Raw genomic sequence first — 18510 nt, forward strand, 5'->3', positions numbered from 1 at the left:
AGTATCGAAGTATTTTTTAAAGTGAATCGCAAGACGTGTGCATACATTGGTCGTTAGTTAAGCCTTTTCAAAATTGGTTATTTCCATCACCTCTGTAGTGATTATACGGCATATTCGATATTTTCCCCTACACTTGCTATCCAGTGACAAATTCTCTTTTATTCAAAAGATCAGAACATATTACATTGTTAAACTTACAATTAGTTTTTTGGTCAAGTGTATATTTATTTTTCAAGTAATAGCAAAATTTCGTAGTGAGTTCCCATTTGGGAACATGCTTGAAAACGCATTTTAAAAATTTTGTTCGGGTTTACTTCTATAATATCTCTTAATTAGTTGTGAAATAAATAGGGTACGCAAAAACAATAAAAATCAGTTGGTAAGTTAGGTCGACCTTTAAATGGTTAACTTGCTTCTTCTGTTTGTTTCATCGATGGAATCTTGTAATTGATTTTGAACTCACTTCCCATTGTCGGATCGTCTTGAAATTCTGCTCACTTCTTTGGTTCTGATGGAGATATAATACACATTAATAAGAGCTTTGAAATTTCTTTCCATTGTGCTCTAACTAAATAACTGAATTTTCGTGTGGAAAAATAGTTTTAAATTTTCTCAATAAATGGCTATAGTTACGATTTTTTGACATAAATTTCCTTGCGTGGATCGCTGCTAAAAAGGAGAAAATAAAATAAAATGATCAAAAACACACTCTTGGCTTTTAATTGAATAACAGTTACATATAAACAGAAAATAACGGAGCAAGCGATGGAAAAAGGAACAGTGGGAATGGCCCTGTGATTCAGAAAATGATGGGTCAAGCGATCACTTTTTTCTTCCCGGAAAGCCTATCGCTGGAGCTATCATTCTGAGGGACGGAAAAAAAATGATCGTGTGATTCAGGCTTTAGGAGCTGAATTTCAATGTATTGCTATTTTTCCCACAATCGGTCTTAAGGATACGCTGAAAATTTTAAGTGCACCATGGACAAGGTTAAGTAAAGATATTCCAAATAGTACGGTGTGCAGCTTCGCTTTTCGCCGAGGTAGTGAGTCCACTTAATGGATTGCAGTTTTTCCGGGTGGAGTCCTTTCATTACTCCTGCCTGATTGAGGATGTCACGGTCGACTGGTATTGCAGATGGTATGGGCAATCTTGGAACTGTGACAGCTTCATTAGTTCGTGGGTGGTTAGTGCCTCATTGCAGTGGAGGCTGAGGATTGTCGCAGACCTTGAGTCGCCTCATGGGTGTTTTTCGCGTCTAGCCATAAAATCCTAGAAATAGGAAAGCGTTTATTTTTTTTCAACTTCGTTCCTCTTCGGTTTTCCTTCCTCAGGAAATGTGTCACCAGCCTGTTTTCGTCCGGCAAAAGTCTTTGCGCGGTATCTTCAGCATTTCGCGAAATATGTATATGAGACTAGGTTACCCGCGCGAATATTTCGCACTTTCTAATTCTTTAAATAATTTCATAAAAACTCTCACTCTTATTCGTAACAATTTTTTACCACACCCATGCACAATCACTTTTTGTATTTGGTACTATTTTAATTTTTTGCTGTCAATTCCCGTTGATAATTAATCTTCAATACTCTCAACACGATATCTTTATTTATTCGTAATATACGTTATCTTTTAAATTCCTTACACACGATGCATCTTTTAGAGAACGTTTAACATTCTTCATATTTGTTCGATTTTATTTTTTAATATTTTTGCCTGCTTATGTTACGTTTCTTTGGTTTAGTAATGGATTTAACGGGTTTTTAAACTTTTTTTTTCACTTGACAAAAAAAAATGTTCGGAGTCGATATACTTCGAGCGATTAGTCGTCATGGAAAAATCGAAAATTTTGATTCAAATTAATGGCTTAGTAGTGAAATTTGAGACTGAGATTTTATTTGTCGTCAGAATCCGGTGATAAAAATTTTAAAATGATACCTCATTTATCACTGCATGTGTAGCATTAGCGGAGCATATACGGAATGACAGAAAAAGACTTTTCTGTAATAATATATATAGTAAGTGATTTTTACGCTCCATTAACTGTTACGTCCTGGCGCGTGGCCAGTCGTAGTTGAGTAATTTTCTGCACCTCTCTCAAGGAATTATCAGAAGAGTTTTTCGCTCCTTATGAAACTCAAACCTTACGCTAGGTACTTCATTATGAAATCTGGACAACTTGTCTATGTAAAGGTGCTCCCACATTCGATATACCAACGTAATGAGACTTTTCTTTAAGGCATGTTTTGTTTAACAATATCTTCCCGAGGCTTTTACTCTCAATGCTGGGTTCAATGGAATAGGGTGGTTTCCTATTATTTTTTTATTGACTAAATCGAAAGATTATTACTCCTGGAGTACGTATTTCTCGCTTTTAGATTTTTAAATGACGATATCTATTTTTCGCGATTGAATGAAAAGTGAAAATTTTCAAGCGCGCGAAAACGCGACGCGTAAGTATGAATGCCGGGAAATCTCTCCGTGTGACGTATTTCTGGTTCCCGCTGCCGCCCTGTGAGGTGACCTTGAGGCGAGTTGAGCGCTGATACGACGCAGGCTGCTAGCAGGTAGCTGAGTACCCTGCTGGCTGGTAGCGCTTGGCTTAAATAAGGATTATTAATACCTTATCAAACGAAGAAAACTTTCCGACCTTAGCCAGTTTTAATAATTGATTATTAAGACATGTTTCCCTGAGCTCTGCGCCTCATGCATGCATTGGTAACCTCAGACGATGTATGACTCCTATCTTCTCCTATAGAAACTAGGTCCCTGTGACGTCACGTGGAGTGGCATCGCATGGGCGCCAATCTGGCCCTTTTCAAATGAGGGTAAAAATTACCATTGCCATTCGTCTAAACCGGTATTTCTAAAACGAAATAATTTGTATATTATGAATACACTAATGGTGGGTAACGAATCGCAATCAATGCTTTTCGTTTTCTTTGATGAAGGAAACTACCTTATTGTTATTTAGTTTTCGCTAAGTTAAATGTTTCGCCTAATAAATTATACCCTATTCGTCTGCAACAACTTCAGTTGCCGTTACAGGATTTTTAAAATGTTTTCTTTAAAAATTTGGAATCCTTGGAAATCCAGATTAACGTTTATCATCGGGAAATTTTAATTCTCTTTTTGTGGAGGCATGAACTGATGTATACATGGAATTCAGCATACTTTCTATATCCTCTTTCTAGCCGAAAATTATGCATTTCAATTCTTAGCATTTTATTCCTTGAGTGTGAAAAAGTAAACATGGCATTACTAAGCAACGGTCAAATTGTATGATCATGTTAGAGTGCCGTTTGCGGTTTTAATAAAAAAATCTTCTTGCACCTTTCCTGATACCGCAACGACTCTTTCCATCTCCCTTATCGTCTTATTCCTAATCTTATCTCTTCTTATTTTTCCCATCATCCATCCCGACAGTCTCATCTCAGCCACACCATTTTCATTTCGAGGGCTTTCTTAGCAGGCCATGTTTCACCTCCATATTTCGGTGCTGGCCGCACAACGGTTTTATATACTTTGTATACTTCGAGCTATTTCGTCTATATTTCTCTCATGCATTTCCTTTCATCTTTCCCTTGAGTATTCCCTTTGCCAATTCTTTTCCTGGCGGTAATTTACGGCGTGATAATTGATGACTCTTGTCTTCTGCCTATTGGAGACAGAATGTGTGTCAAATTCCTTGAATAAATTACATGTTTTCATTCGCCTTGATGAAGTCACTGGCAGAGACCGATGGTAAATAGAGAAGTTTCTCTCGTCTTGGCTAGAAAATAAAAAATGTGCGTGAATATTCGTGTGATAGATAAGGGGGATTCTTTCGCAACTATTTTGAATGCCAAGAGGCGAGACGAGACCTAAAAATCACGCGTGCGCTATGCAGGACTCGTGTTTGGACATTTAGAAAAAAAATAGAGGAGTAGTAACCGCCCCAAACATTTATTCGAACTCACGCTAGTCATTTGCGCAAGGTCTAGTCCTTGGGCCAGGTTTTCCTTTTCCTCCGCGAGCAAACCTGTAAAATTCCACGGGAATGGTCTGTTTTGCATTTTGATGCGTCATGTCCGACGCCGGTGACTTTTCGTGGCATATAAAAATGCAGAAGTGATGTTTCCCATGATAATTCGGGCATTTGTAATACCGTGTACGTACAATCGACCTGGATTCGCGGTAATTTCCAACGTCATTGAGCAACTATCTTCATGTCATGACGACGGAATTGATTGCGCACTTAGCCTATTAGGTTCGCTAGGCTGAGTGTCACTTTGTTTTCCTCCGATGCCACGTTTCGTTCGAACGGGTACGGGGATAGACCGCACCTTCTTGTCCTCGTAGACGTCCGGTCTTCTTGTGGGGAAATGCTCAGGGTCGCTGATGATCTAAGCTAGTGACGACCGCCCATTTTTTTAAGGTGACTGGAACTGAGGAGATAAGGAGGTAAAGGCGAGGGAGGGATTCGCAGAAGAGTGACTAGATGAGGCCGAATATATGTTATGAATGACAGCATCTTTTGGTTTAATTTAAGAATACCGGGACTAGCCACAAGCATCTTCTGGGATTTCCAACCTTTTTCGTTGTGTATAGTTAAGATAGTTTCATAAAATAAAAAACGTATCAGTTTAAACGACGTACACCGTTGGAACACCGAGAAGATGCTTTGTTTTCATTCATAACGCAACACCGTGGAAGCCTTCGTACTTATGAGTTAATATTGTAGGGATACTAGGACCGTAATCCCAAGTGTATGAAAGTGGTTTGTTGTTGGTGCCCTTCAGTCTGGACTTAAAATTATGAATCAGATGGGATATGAAGTCAGTTTATGCTGGGATTTTTTGGGCATTGCGGACAGTGAAATATACATGATATTTCGCAGCTTCGATCAATCACGACGAACCTCACCTATGACTTATTTCACGCCTCATATTTTTTATATAGTACGTGACCACTGCCATAGTTTCTCGTAAGAATCGGGAGTTGGTATGGTGGCTAGAGTGCTGGCTCCCCATCCAGATGATCCGGGTTCTTCTTATGGGAAATACTCAGGGTCGCTGATGATTTAAGCTAGTGACGACCTCCCTTTTTGAAGGTGGCTGGAACTGAGAAGATAAGACGTAGTGCAGGGATTCGTAGAAGAAAGTGTTAGCCGCGTTTATGCTGTTAGGATACATGGACCGTAATCCCAACTGTCTGAAAATAGTGTGTTATTGGTGTCTTTCATTCTGGACGTCAATTATTAATCAGAAGCATGGGCGGATTTAGGGGGGCACGTCCCCCCCCCCCTTAGGCGCTTAAAAAATAAACAAGATTTTTAATACGGCTATCATTACATTCATTTTTTGGTGTATAACGGAGGCTCAATCATTTAAGCTTTGATTTCAAGTCAAGAAGAGAGGTTTGCCCGTCATTGGTCATTCGCTAGTCAGCGCTCGAAAAATAGCATCACCCTGGTGGAAAGGCGCTCGAAAACTGTCGTTTTTATATATGTAACTTATTAATATTTTCACATTAAAATTAACAGTATATTTCGTGCAGCAATTGTTTTATGTTTTTTTATGCCAAATATGAGAAGACCCTTTGCGTGTCAGACCCTTGTGCCCCCCATAGAAAATCCTGGATCTGCCCTTGATCAGAAGATATATGAATCCATTTGTGTTAGTGGGAGTTTGTGGGCATTAAAGAAGGTAAAAAAATACGCGATATTTGGAAGCTTCCACTAATCATGACGCACCTCATCTATAACTCATTTCACTCCTCATATTATCTTTTTAATATGTGACCATTGTCTAAGGTTTTCGCGTACTTTCAGGGAACGGAGTTATTTTATCACTTGTCCAGCAAAAGGGCATAGATTTGCATTTGAATCGAGTGCGTGTGGTATTGTATTCATGGATTAGTATCCGCGGAAATTTATTGTTCCTGGAAGTATTGCGTTCTTCGCGAAGAGCGGACGGGGCGAATATTTCATCCCCTTCCTGGAATGATGTTTGGATATTTTTTTCGGCATCTCTTCCTCCACCAATCTTCTCATGTAACTCAAGGATTAGTTCCTTCGATTGAAGTTGAAAATACGTTGGTCCCACTGTTACAGGACAATTACTTAACAAGTCTTCAGAAAACGTTATTTCGTTAATCACATCCTTACAATTTTATAATCATAAGTTGGAGACATAATTTGCATGTGCATTTATTTTAAAATAGCACATCTCTAGCTATTTGAGCTGGCCATAATGCAAAATTTCACTCTGTTAATTTTTTTACCAAACGTGAGCGGGAACAGTAACAACTCGATGGCCATCTAGCATTCGCTTTCTGTTAGCTAACAAATTAGTCCAGCGACGTACCGATTTTTTAATGTCATAGAGCTCTTGTCATGACGCGGTTTAATCAGTAATCAAACGCAATTTATATTCTTGGTGTGGTTTAAATTTTTTTCTACGCATTGAAAAACATCTCCTGCGCATTTTAAAACGCATTCCCATGGAATCTAACTCGGAGAAATCCCAACGGCAGATAAGTAAGTCCAGTAAGAAGATTATATTTTTAATTTTACAGGAACATGGCATTTATTTCGCTTATAATTGGTATCTCATTTACATATGTCTTCAAACTCCATCATTTAATTTACTTACGTGGGGAATTTTTTTTCGAATGTGAGAAAAGTTTCCCTCATTAAATTCTCTTGGGCATCTCGCAAGGGCTTCGTTAGTCTCTTTTTGCGTTGGCTCCTCCGAGAATCTTTATTAGTGTCACTTTCATGAAGGTAATTAATTTGTCACCTTTATTGCACTGTACGGTATCTCGTTAAAATAAAAGTCTTTCCTATATTTCTTTGTAATTTGTGTGTAAAAATCCTGAAATGTCTGAATTATTTGCTCTATGGCCCAAGTGCTAGTTAGCCTCTTTGCTGAAAATTTAGGTGAAATATTAATTGAAATCAGAATTAAAATGTTTGTTTTGACGAATGTTTTGATGTAAAACCCACTATACTTATAGTCCCGTTAGCGTTTGGTGTTGATACCTCGCTGCACTAATTGTAAGGTTACAACAAAGAAATTAATTTCGGAGACGAGGCAAAATACTCGTACGTCAGTTGAATGGAAATGGCATTGAAGTCGGCTGCTGTCGCTGAAAAAGTTTGGTTTATTTCTTGACTTATATCAAAAATGTATAAATTCCTTTTACAATTTTATATATATTTTGAAGTGCGTATGAGAATGAGGTTTTTTACATTCGCGGCGGGTTTAGAATAATCTTTCTTGCAAATCTGTAATTAAATTTTTTATTCTATTTTTTTTGTTCTCGGAGAGCATTAAATTTCGCAGTGCGATGAATCTCTTTTCCCCTCGACCTCTTATCAGTCATAGTCATTCATCGTTTTACAAATTTGGGATGGAAGTAATTAATTATTGCAAGTAATATTTCGCGAGAAGGCCCAGGAGGATAATACTCATTGTTGATCTCGGATATCATTTTCGACTGTGGCTCCACGCAGCAGAATTGATGGAGGGAGTAGCGTAATGAATGCATGAATCTCTGCAGGAAAGTTATGGCTTTCTTGGGTGGCCCTTTTTACTGCCCGGGGAGTAAGTTATGTGCGTATACGAGCGGTCAAGGTCAATGCTATCTGCACCGCAGCCAGGAAAAAAAATTGCTTCTGAGGAAGACTCGGGTGCGAGCCATTCGTATATTTTTGCGGGAAGAAATTTGGCCTTTTTTTTAATCCCCTAAGCTAAATCATGGTTCATTGGGTTGCTTTGCCACTGTAGTGATCAGAAGTTTACAATAGACGCATCACTGTCAGTCGAAAGGTAGTATTTTCCCATCAAATTACTTGTTTAGAAGTGTTATCATCTTTAAATTATCAGATGTACGAGGTGTGTTCGGAAAATATTATAAATTTGAGGAATTTCTGGCATCGGCTTAAATGATTGTGTTGTCGCCTTCATAATAGTCCCCATTAGATATTATACACTTGTGCCAGTGCTTCTTTCTATCCTTGAATCGCTAATCAAACTCGATATTTGGTATAGCCTTTAGCTCTGTCAGCGGTTTCTTTTAATTCCATCTATGCTTGTTATACCACGGCCCTTAAAGGTTCTCTTTCTTTTTGGAAATAGAAAAAAGTCACACGGAACCATGTCTGACAAATAATAAAAAAATGGTTGGTGAGTAAATGGTTTTTTTTTTTTCAATGAGAATCATGGTAAAAATTAAACGGTTGTGCGTCACCTTCATGCTTTTTGATTTATTTTTAGTGAACGCTGTAATTAATGTACAAACAGATTAGTCGGTAAAATGTAAAAACGGGCTGTTCAAACGGCTTTTAATGTTCATTAAAATGTATGAATTGAAATTACATTCTTCATTAACCTATTATTAAAGCAAAAGCTGGAGTCAATTTTCCACTAATACTTCTCCAACTGATTATAATAAAAAGGTATTGAAACCGGTCATTAAGTAAAATTAAAGTACTTGTGTAAAAGTTACCTGTGACTTTTAATTTCGTAATACTTGAAAATTCCGTCAGATTAAGCCAGAAAGAACTCTAAATGCTCTATGAACTCATTGTTTTTTTGTGAAAAGATTATCTGAAATAAAAAATTAACATTATCTTTGATGAATGTATTAAATGCTTACCGAAGGCAGATCCTCCGTAAGCGACTCGGTGGATATTGCGATAGGATTCTTCTCGCTGTGATTTCTGTAATTTTTTTTGGCAGTAAAAGGGTTAGTTTTGATCTCCGTTTTAATTTCGGAGCGCCTTGAAAATCTTTAGCAAGTGAAATGCAATCCGACTGCGTTTATGTCATCTTCTGTGGCCAAGTAATAAGGCTTGACTTCACATTCCTCAGTATCTTGGCAGACCTCACTCCTGCTTAGAAGAGGCTGTCTTAGATGGACGTATGGCTCCCGCTTGACCAGTCATATTTTGTCATGAATGTCTGACGCATAGCTTTTTTAAACCTTACGCTATCATCTTGAGATATTTAGAGTATCTCGTGTATCTTACTGGCATGCATGTAAACTTCCCAGCATGCTTTTCTTTATTTACAGTCAACTATAATTAATTTAATCACTTAATAACTAACGAATACACGAAGGCAGTTGTGTTTAATACGTTGTCCACTGATGTAATCAGTGCTTATACAAAGTAGTTACGATGCATCATTACAGGTGGCATATAAAGGCAGAATTTAGAAAACACGAGTAAACTCGTAACCCGTCCGCAATGTGAGGTACAGGCTAACGTAATTCACAGGGTTGTACCCTTTGTACCCTGAAAATTCGAAAGTTATAGCTAAAAAATCACGAAAAAGACCAATTTTTAAATATCGCGATCATCATTTTTTTAATATATCAGTTTCTTTTTCATGAGATCTATTATATAACGTCTTTAAGTATAAGTCTGCAGCATCACCTAAATAATATTTTAGGTGTTATAAATAGACCCTGGTCAATAATCATATGCATATCGAATATCAAAATTTACCTCAATACCTGTATTGAGATATGTAAAAACTTTTCTCGGGATACCGCATGGGTAAGATTATTATTATTATTAATTATTTTATTATTATACCGGCCCCTCCTAATGCTGAGCTTCAACGGTCACTTCAAAATTTCTGTCAGTAGCCGTGAGAATGGGTAGCGAGTCGGTACCCGAAACGTCGGCGCTCTCTTATAATCTTACCCGCGCGGTATCCCGAGAAGGGTTTATACATGTTGTTCGTCAGGAAAGTGTTAAATCATATATTGAGAAAATTTGCGTATTTTAAATTCAGGTGATTTTTGATAAGGGTCCACGGTATGTACCCTTACGTATTTGTGTATATCATGGCATGTATTTTAAACAATCTACGCGATAGGAATAGAGCAAGAGACGCATTACAAAATGTCCGACGCAGACTGGCTTACTAATCATTGTCGAGAAAAATAAGTATTATAAAATATAGCGATGGATAATGGAATAAAAATGCCAAAAAAGTAAGTAAAATTGGAGACAAGAATTTAAAATGAAAACTATGAATTGATAAAATAGAAAATATACGGGAGACATTTGAGGTACCTTCATTGAGAGCTAATTGTAACTCGAAAAATCATCAAAATTATTCTTCAGGGACAGTTTACCCTTTAGTTGTCTCGTGCGATAAAATTACGTTAATTATCGCGTCATGCCGTGTTGACCGAGACCTTGAACTAATAAATGTGACATGATTGGAAGTAAAACTTGGTGTTGGAAATAAGAAACAAAATATTTACAGCATTTGATATAGTTTGTCCATGAGATTCAGTGGTCTATTACATAGTTTTACAGGTAACTTGCAAACACTGTCTTCGAACATCCAATTTTAAATTAAAAATTCGTAGTCACAAGTGCACGAGTCGTAGAATGGAATTTTTTAAGACGCAAGCCCTCGCGTCGGGTCGAAACTTTGAATTATGATGCATAACGTATATACCCGGACACAAAAATGGCATGGAAAGTAAGAGAAAAATACTACGTTATGAGATTACATGGGACGAAAATTGCGAAAATGTTTAACTTGTTAATTGCGAATGTGAGTTTTATTCATAAAGCTCAGACCTTTCCATACGTACCGATATATGAGATAATGTTCCAGCAGGAGTGATGCGTCGCGTCATCTTAAACTGAGGCGTCGTGATAAAAAAATAAAATGATGATGACGGTTTTTTTCGCGTTGAGGCGTTTCAAGCGTTCTCCAGGTTCAATAGGGTGGTTTCCTATTATTTTTTTATTGCCTAAATCGAAAGATTATTACTCCTGGAGTACGCATTTCACGCTTGTAGATTTTTTAATGACAATACCTATTTTTCGCGATTAAATGAAAAGTGAAAAATTTCAAGCGCGCGAAAACGCGACGCGTCAGCAGGAAAGATGGGGAAAAGTCCGTGCGACGCATTTCTGGTTCCCCCTCTCGCCTTGTGAGGTGACCTTGATCGAGGCTCTGAGCGCTGATAGGACGCAGGATGCTAGCGGGTAGCTGAGTACCTTGCTGGCTGGTAGCGATTGGCTTAAAAAAGGTTTATTAATACCTTATCAAACGAAGAAAACTTTCCGACCTTAGCCAGTTTTAATAGGTTATTATTAAGACATGTTTCCCTGAGCTCTGTGCCTCTTGCATGCATTGGTAACCTCAGACGATGTATAACTCCTATCCTCTCGTGTAGAAACTAGGTCCCTGTGACGTCACCTGGAGTGGAATCGCATGGGCGCCAATCTGGCCTTTTTCGAATGAGGATAAAATTTGACCCTTGCCATTCGTCTAAACTGGGATTTATAAAACCAAATAATTTGTAATGGTGGGTAACGAATCGCAATCAATGCCTTTCGTTTTCTTTGCTGAAGGAAACTACCCTATTGCTATGTTTAGGAAGCGGAAGCGGTTGGTTTTCGTCGGAAATAGGCCAACCAAAGCGGCCGTGGAGTATTTAGTCGGTCATCAAGTACAATCGCAACGACGGATTTGTGTCTCAGCCGCAAGACACGGGTGAAGTTCTTCTCGAAGTGCAGGAACCGCTGTTGAGCCAAGAATATTGGGTTCGAAGCAGTTAAGGGTGGGTTTGCCACTACGCGGTTCAAAAGAGTAACTTTTCGCCATCGTAATCAAAATAAGGTTTTAGACGTAATTGAGGGTTTGACCTCTTGAAATTCGCTGTGGATATTTCATCTTTTTCTTCAACAAAGTTCTTCCTCGGACTTCGGTAATCAAAACATAAATTTAGGGAGTTTCCACTGAATATCATATAAATTCCCCTTTTCATAAAATAATTAAAAAAATTGTTACTCTTGTTATTTTTCTACGGTTGAGTAGGAAAAAATTGGGCTTTCCGTTTTATATTATATAGAAAATGAGTTTTTAATGTATTAATTTTTACTGTATATATGGTGGTTCTGCTCTCAGTATAGGAACGGTGTTGATTAAAACTAGAACAGAAATAACGTTGTGACAAATAACTGGTGCTAAGGTCGTCATACTCTAAAAATCGTGATAATATGGGGCATGGGAGTGTAAGCATACGTTTTCAGTAATTAGCAGATGAATAAATAGTGTAAATTCAGTCAAATCACATTAGTTACGTGACGATGTATTCTTCAGTTGGTTCATAGGCATTTAAAAAGCTTAACTCAGAATTATATCTGTTTCAAAATTGAAAATCTGTTTCGCATTACTTGTGAAATGGAATTTGGGATTAAATTCAGTTCAAAATAGTTAAAAACCAGTGGAGGATTAGTTTAATAATCCAATGCAAAAAATCTAATACTTAACCATATTAAATTTTCGTTAATCGCGATGGAAGTCGTCTATGATGGTAATTTTATTTTAAAATAATCCTCTTTCGACCTTTTTCTTATCTATCCTAGAAATAATATCGAGTATAAATCTGTGTTTTAATAAAAAAAATTATCCTTAATGAATGTTTTTGAGATTAATGTACGCGATAATTAGAACTACAAAGAGAATTACCAGGGTACGACAATGTTTCAACACTTCTTCACTAATGTCTGTTACAAAGGAGTATCTATCTATGAATGTTTTACGCAATAGTGATTAATCATCAGCAATAGTTATTTCCACAGAACCTGATACAGTTCTATCGCTTTAAATAAAAACAGTAATAAGAGTTAACGTATATCATTTTGCTTAACCTTGCCATTAAAGTCAGTTTTAGGATAAGTGGTCTCTAAAATTAGACTCTCCTGACAATGAACAGCACCGGATGTTATTTTGTCTATAATTGCTGTTTTTATTTAAAGTGCTAGAATATAGTGGGTTTAATGGCAATTATTCCTATTGCTGATTATTTAGCAACAATTTGTAAAACAGTCTACGTTAATTATCCCTTGTTAATGGTTTTGATATAGATTTGCTGTAATATTTTTGCACCCTCGTATTTTTCATTTTAGCTCTCGTTAAAGAATTCATTTAACTCCGAACGTTGGCGAAAGATAATTTTTATTAACTAACACTGAAGTATACTCAATAAGTTCCATGTGTAAGTGAAATTCATAATTGTTGGAATTGAGCTAATGGAGATATATTTTTTGCAGTTAGTAATAAAGTTAATTTATCTAGCTCATATTGCTCCACCAATATCAACAGTCAAGAAAATCAGGTCAAATATTATTTTGTCTCTCTTCAGGACCTCTTTAATTAAAAAATGCCCCTATTACCGTTTTCCCCAAGTTTAAATTCGCCTCAGCGCAGAGTCAAGAACGTGCATATTAACCTAAATGCTCTCCTGCTCTTAAGCAAAGACAAAAATAGAAGGGACTTGACGGGACACGATAAATATCTTTACGGCTTGTCCCGCTACTCCATGAAGATCTGGTTACGCGACGAGAGTACTCGTAAGACGACAAGCTTTGATGCACCAGGGTATTCTAAATTCCAGGGCACTGAATTCTAGATTTTCATCTAATCCAGTCAAAAATTGGTGTCATTAAATTGGTAATGGTGTCATTAAATATTTTCACCGAGTTGAAAAAGTTTTAATTATAGTTGATTACTTAGATACCTACCCAGGACATTTCTCACGTGTTAAGTCACTAAAATACAGACATTATAATCATTAGAATATCCCTTAATCGAATATCGAATAATTTTTATCACCTCGTACATAAGGTTGCAATTTCAATGTGATAACCGAGATTGAGACGAATTTTCTATTTGGGGTTCCATTTTTATTTTTACAATATATTTTTAATTTTAATGAAATCTTTCTAGTGAAAACTTTTTAATGTTTCTTTTTCATTCTAATACTGTCATTAAATGACCCCATTACATGACGCCGGCCTAGGTTGCGCCGGGGCAAAGTCCCCGGCTGCTATTCTAGAGGTCGCAGGTTCGAATCCCGCCTGGGTGGTTTTATCACCAATCATGGCATGGTCGTATGTCGTTGTGGTCCTAAATTGACTTGTGAAATAAAGACAACGTTAGTATTATTTGGTTAGGACATTCAGTGTGAATTGACTGCGTTAAAGGGGATCATTAAGAAATAGCTCTCATCAATACGTTGAAATGGCGTTCGTTTTCTAGAGTAGAATATCTTGTCTTTATTGCACAAGAGTTTAATGTCCTCATCCTTCCTCAATTTCACTAATTTTTAGCGCTACCTTGTTAACAGCAAAATGCAGCGTTTTTTTACACGTTTCGTTTACACGTCACAGCACCGTAACAATAGCTGCTCTGACCTAATGCTCATGGCATAAAAATGCTTGAACTTTACTAATACTTCGAATAGCACTTCTGAAGTATTGAGCATAAGTTCAGAATCATCGTGTGTGATGAAGGCTCATTACTTGCAGCTTATGCGACGAGTGAACTCGTAAGACCACAAGCAAAGATGTGGCAGGTTATACCATTCTAGCTTTTCCATTTTATCCCGTCTAAATAGTTAAAATTCGCGGTGTTTTGTAGAATTTTGCGTAATAATTGCATGATTACGTTGTTACTCACTCACCATATTCAACACGTGTATTATTAATGAAATTGAGTCCTGAAATATCGAACATATATTCTGAATCATCTTGTTTAATGAAAAGTCATTACTTTCTGGTTGCGCGATGTGTTTACTATTAAGACGTCAATTGTATTTTTGTCACGAATGAATCATTATTCGACTGTATTACGGCTGTTCCGTCTGATTTAGGCCAAAGAATACTCTTTCATGTGGTACAGGGAAATTTTGCATAATAATTATAAGATGGCGTATATACTTCTGAGGAGCTTCATACATCTCGGTAACTAGGGAGCTTGAACCCCACATTCGTGGCTTAAAATGCCTAAAAATCACCTCCCCCCAATATTGAACATAAGTTGCGAATCATCGCGTGTAATGAAGGCTCGTCACGTACTCACTGGTCCGAATAAGTGGCGGACGAATCAGATAAAGAGTTGTTGTGACGGTTTTTTTTTCCTTCCCGTGCGTATGACATCACAGAATAATGATATGAAAAAGCGGCTTTTGGCTTCTGAGCATGTGGCCACGGTTGAAGAATAAAATAACGGAACTCAAGTGATCTCTCGCTCTTCCACTCGACTTTTCCGTGACAGGTAAACCGTTGATTTCCTAATTCTGTCGAGATTATTGTTTCATTGTCGAGAGTATTGTAATAGATTGGTTTCCTATTTTTGTTAATTGCCTGAATCGAAAGAAAACTCCTGGAGTACGTATTCCACACTTTTAGATTTTGAAATGACGAGACTTATCTTTCGCGATTAAATTAATACTGAAAATTTTCAAACGCACGAAAACGCGATAGCTAAGTATGAATGCTGGGAAAAGCCCACGTTACGTCATTCCGGTTCCGGCGTGTGTGAGGCCACCTTGGTGCGAGGTTATGGTCGCCTCTACGATGCAGGCTGCTAGCAGGTAGCAGAGTACCCTGGTAGCAGGTAGCGCTTGATTTAAATAAGGATTATTAATACCCTATCAAACGAAGGACACTTTCCGAGCATAGGTAGTTTTAATAAGTGATTATTAAGAGATGTTTCCCTGAGCTCTGTGCCTCATGCATTCATTTGTAATCTCAGACGATGTCATACTCCTCGACTACTAGTATAGAATCTAGGTCCCTGTGACGTCACGTGGAGTGGCATCGCATGGGCGCCAATCTGGTCTTTTTCAAATGAGGTTAAAATTAACCATTAACATTCGTCTAAACTGGGATTTCTAAGACCAAATAATTTGTATATTATGAATACACTAATGGTGGGTAACGAATCTAAATCAATGCCTTTCGTTTTCTTTAATGAAGGAAACCACCCTATTGTGAAAAAGTGTAACTGCCTTTAATTTCAATTGTATTGTTTACGTTTGAGCCCCAATTTGTTTATTACGAGTAAAAATTTTTTAACTCTCTCTCTTTCTCTTTGAAGGGACGTATTTGAATAGAATCAATTGTTTAAATTTTAAAATTTTAGAACCGCACGATTATGCGACGATTATTTGCATCATCGATTAATTTGACACGATATTTTCCAAATCTATTGTGTCTTAAATTTGTCATAGTATGCGCTTAATCTATTTTTGATAATTTTTTGCGCATTGCTAATGCACAGCCACGCTGTACGCTGTATTTTTATTTACTCCTTTGGTTTCCAACCCTATGTCCTTGGGACAAAAAGTGCTTCAAGTGTGTATCCTCAACTCACCACCGCCTATGGTACTGGTCTGTCGTCGCGAGTCACTCTGTCTAATGAAGACTCATTAGTTGCTCACTTGTCCGTTTCATATTCGGGCGAATCATTTAAAGGGTTATTGCGGTGATTTGTTTGCTGTTCGTACGTATGACATCTGTTCGGTTGCCGGGCCAAATGTTCCCCGCAGTCACGTAACATCTGACAATGAGTAAGCGTCTTCAAGTCCGATCCAAAAAATTTCGTTTAATCTGCAGCCAGTGTTTACTGCACGCATTAATATTGCGCAACTGTGAGTCGTTCTTGCCAGATAACTCCTTCTCATTCAGGGGTTCCGCTGAGAAAGAAATGAATATATATTTTTATTGAATTATCCTCTTGTTTCAACCCGAGGGTTGGTTTTGAGTAGAGCTCATCCCAGAATAAGCCGTAGGATTGGAAATTTTAGTTTATTGGACTGTACACAGGTATTAGAAATCCAAGAAGCATACGTGGATTTTCAGAACCGGGAATTCATGATAACAGTCAGGAGCATAATCTAATATTTTACATTTATAGTTTTATTCTGCTGAGATGGGTGTCTCTTAATATGCATAAGATGATGAGTGAAAATCTCCATATGTCATAGGGGTACTATTATCTCCTTCTCCTCCGGAGTTTTTGGTGACAGATTACGTGCTTAGAGCTTACACTGGTATCTGGAAATTTTCTGAGTATATAAAGAAGACCCTGGTCTTGTATCTCAAATTTGAAACCTTTCTTCGGTATTTTCTCGGATGTAATTATTTAATTGATACTTGATAATGTTACGCAGTAACGAAACCATGGTCGGTCACAATATATTACTATGTGGAAATAGCCAAATATTTATTTCTTCTATTCGCATGATAAAGGATTTTCACAAAGTTACACCCGCCACTATTAAGTATAATTATTTAATGTTTAAAAAAGAGGAAAATTTTAAAAAGGTGTTCTTTATACTCTCTGAAATGTTCAAGATATTACCTTATGTTTTCAATGTGTTATACATCTTCTAAAGGCCAAAATAGAGATGCTCTGGAGGAATGGATGCGTTCTCTATGATTGGTAAGATGATTTTCCCATATTTATTTGTAATTACCGCTGATATTCCATGAGGTTCATGACAAAATGTAATTCCACGATGGGCCTATTTTTGTTTGGGGGTGTCCGGAAAGCTTCATCGGATCTACTCTATATACGCTGAAAATGTCGAGATTTCCTTACGTCCTGAACGAGTAGAACGTCACCGAAAAATGTTGGCCGTGCGGGACTGATGCATTTTAACATGTTGCTTACTGGGAACTATTTAGATGTGATGGAACGATGTACCTGGGTACAGATTTTGAGATTGAAAATATTTGCCTGTTTGGTCGAACTTCCTGTGGTTTAAACATGGTTAAAAAGTGGATGTTTAAAATATTCACCTAACTTTACGTATTCTAACACTTTGATACGTCCATTCTTCGTAAATAGCACACAATAAGTAAAAACGCAGTATGTAATATTTATAGTAATTTTTATAGTGAAATGAAAAAAAACTTTGTTTTATTCCAGTAATTTATTTAAAGCATGACTAAATTCGACACCAAGGCGTCATCGTCATGTACTTATAGGTATCTAATGATGACGCCGCTGCGTCGAAACCAGTCATACCTTCTAATAAATTGGTGGGAGATAACAAAGTTATTTTTCATTTCATTATTGAAATGAACTTCCACAAAGTTGAGCCCGTTACGATAGAGATATGCATGATTCCTCGTTAAAACTTTCGCGGGTACTCGTCATGTTGAGTTAAAACTTAAGGGCTATGTCGCCGCGTCAATTTTTTTGGGTGGCCCCATCGTTTCCCGACCGATGCTGGTCGCTTTCTCAAACATTCAACATGAGATATGCATGCTTGAAAATTGTTAAAGTTGACGCGCCGAAATGGCGAGAATCTTCATCAACCGTACGCAGCGTGTCAAAAGTCTGGCCCAAAAAGTTTCGTTTAGACTGCGTCCCCTTGTGTTTACCGCCCGCGTTAATTTTGCGCAACTGTCTGTCGGAGAACTCCCTAGCTCATTCATTCCCCCTTCTCTTCCTTCGTCTCACGGCACTAAATCTGAGGAGTGGCTTATAAGACGGCAGGAGAATTGTGCGGAGGTCAAATAGCGGCGTCTTTTGTACGAGCGAGATAAATACATTCCCGCTTCGTTCATTCATTGGCTCATGAAACATCTGCGGCCGAGTTCGAGGCAAATAATGCGCGTCGGAGTGTACACCAAGGAGCTTGTGAAAAAAACTCATCTCCGGGATATTATTCCATGCAAATTTGATGACTTG

At 37.6% G+C, this 18510-nt stretch overlaps 2 protein-coding genes across 2 annotated transcripts in view; one reads left to right on the plus strand and one right to left on the minus strand.

Moving 5' to 3' along the window:
* LOC124169342 (HIV Tat-specific factor 1 homolog) overlaps positions 1 to 18510 on the plus strand; it is a 109479-nt gene that overhangs the window by 40192 nt on the left and 50777 nt on the right. The gene's annotated exons all lie outside the window — the stretch shown is intronic.
* The window catches only part of LOC124169345, a 71454-nt gene that overhangs the window by 25662 nt on the left and 27282 nt on the right, over positions 1 to 18510 (minus strand). The gene's annotated exons all lie outside the window — the stretch shown is intronic.

This window comes from Ischnura elegans, chromosome 12 (assembly GCF_921293095.1).
Source record: "Ischnura elegans chromosome 12, ioIscEleg1.1, whole genome shotgun sequence".
NCBI lineage: Eukaryota > Metazoa > Arthropoda > Insecta > Odonata > Coenagrionidae > Ischnura > Ischnura elegans.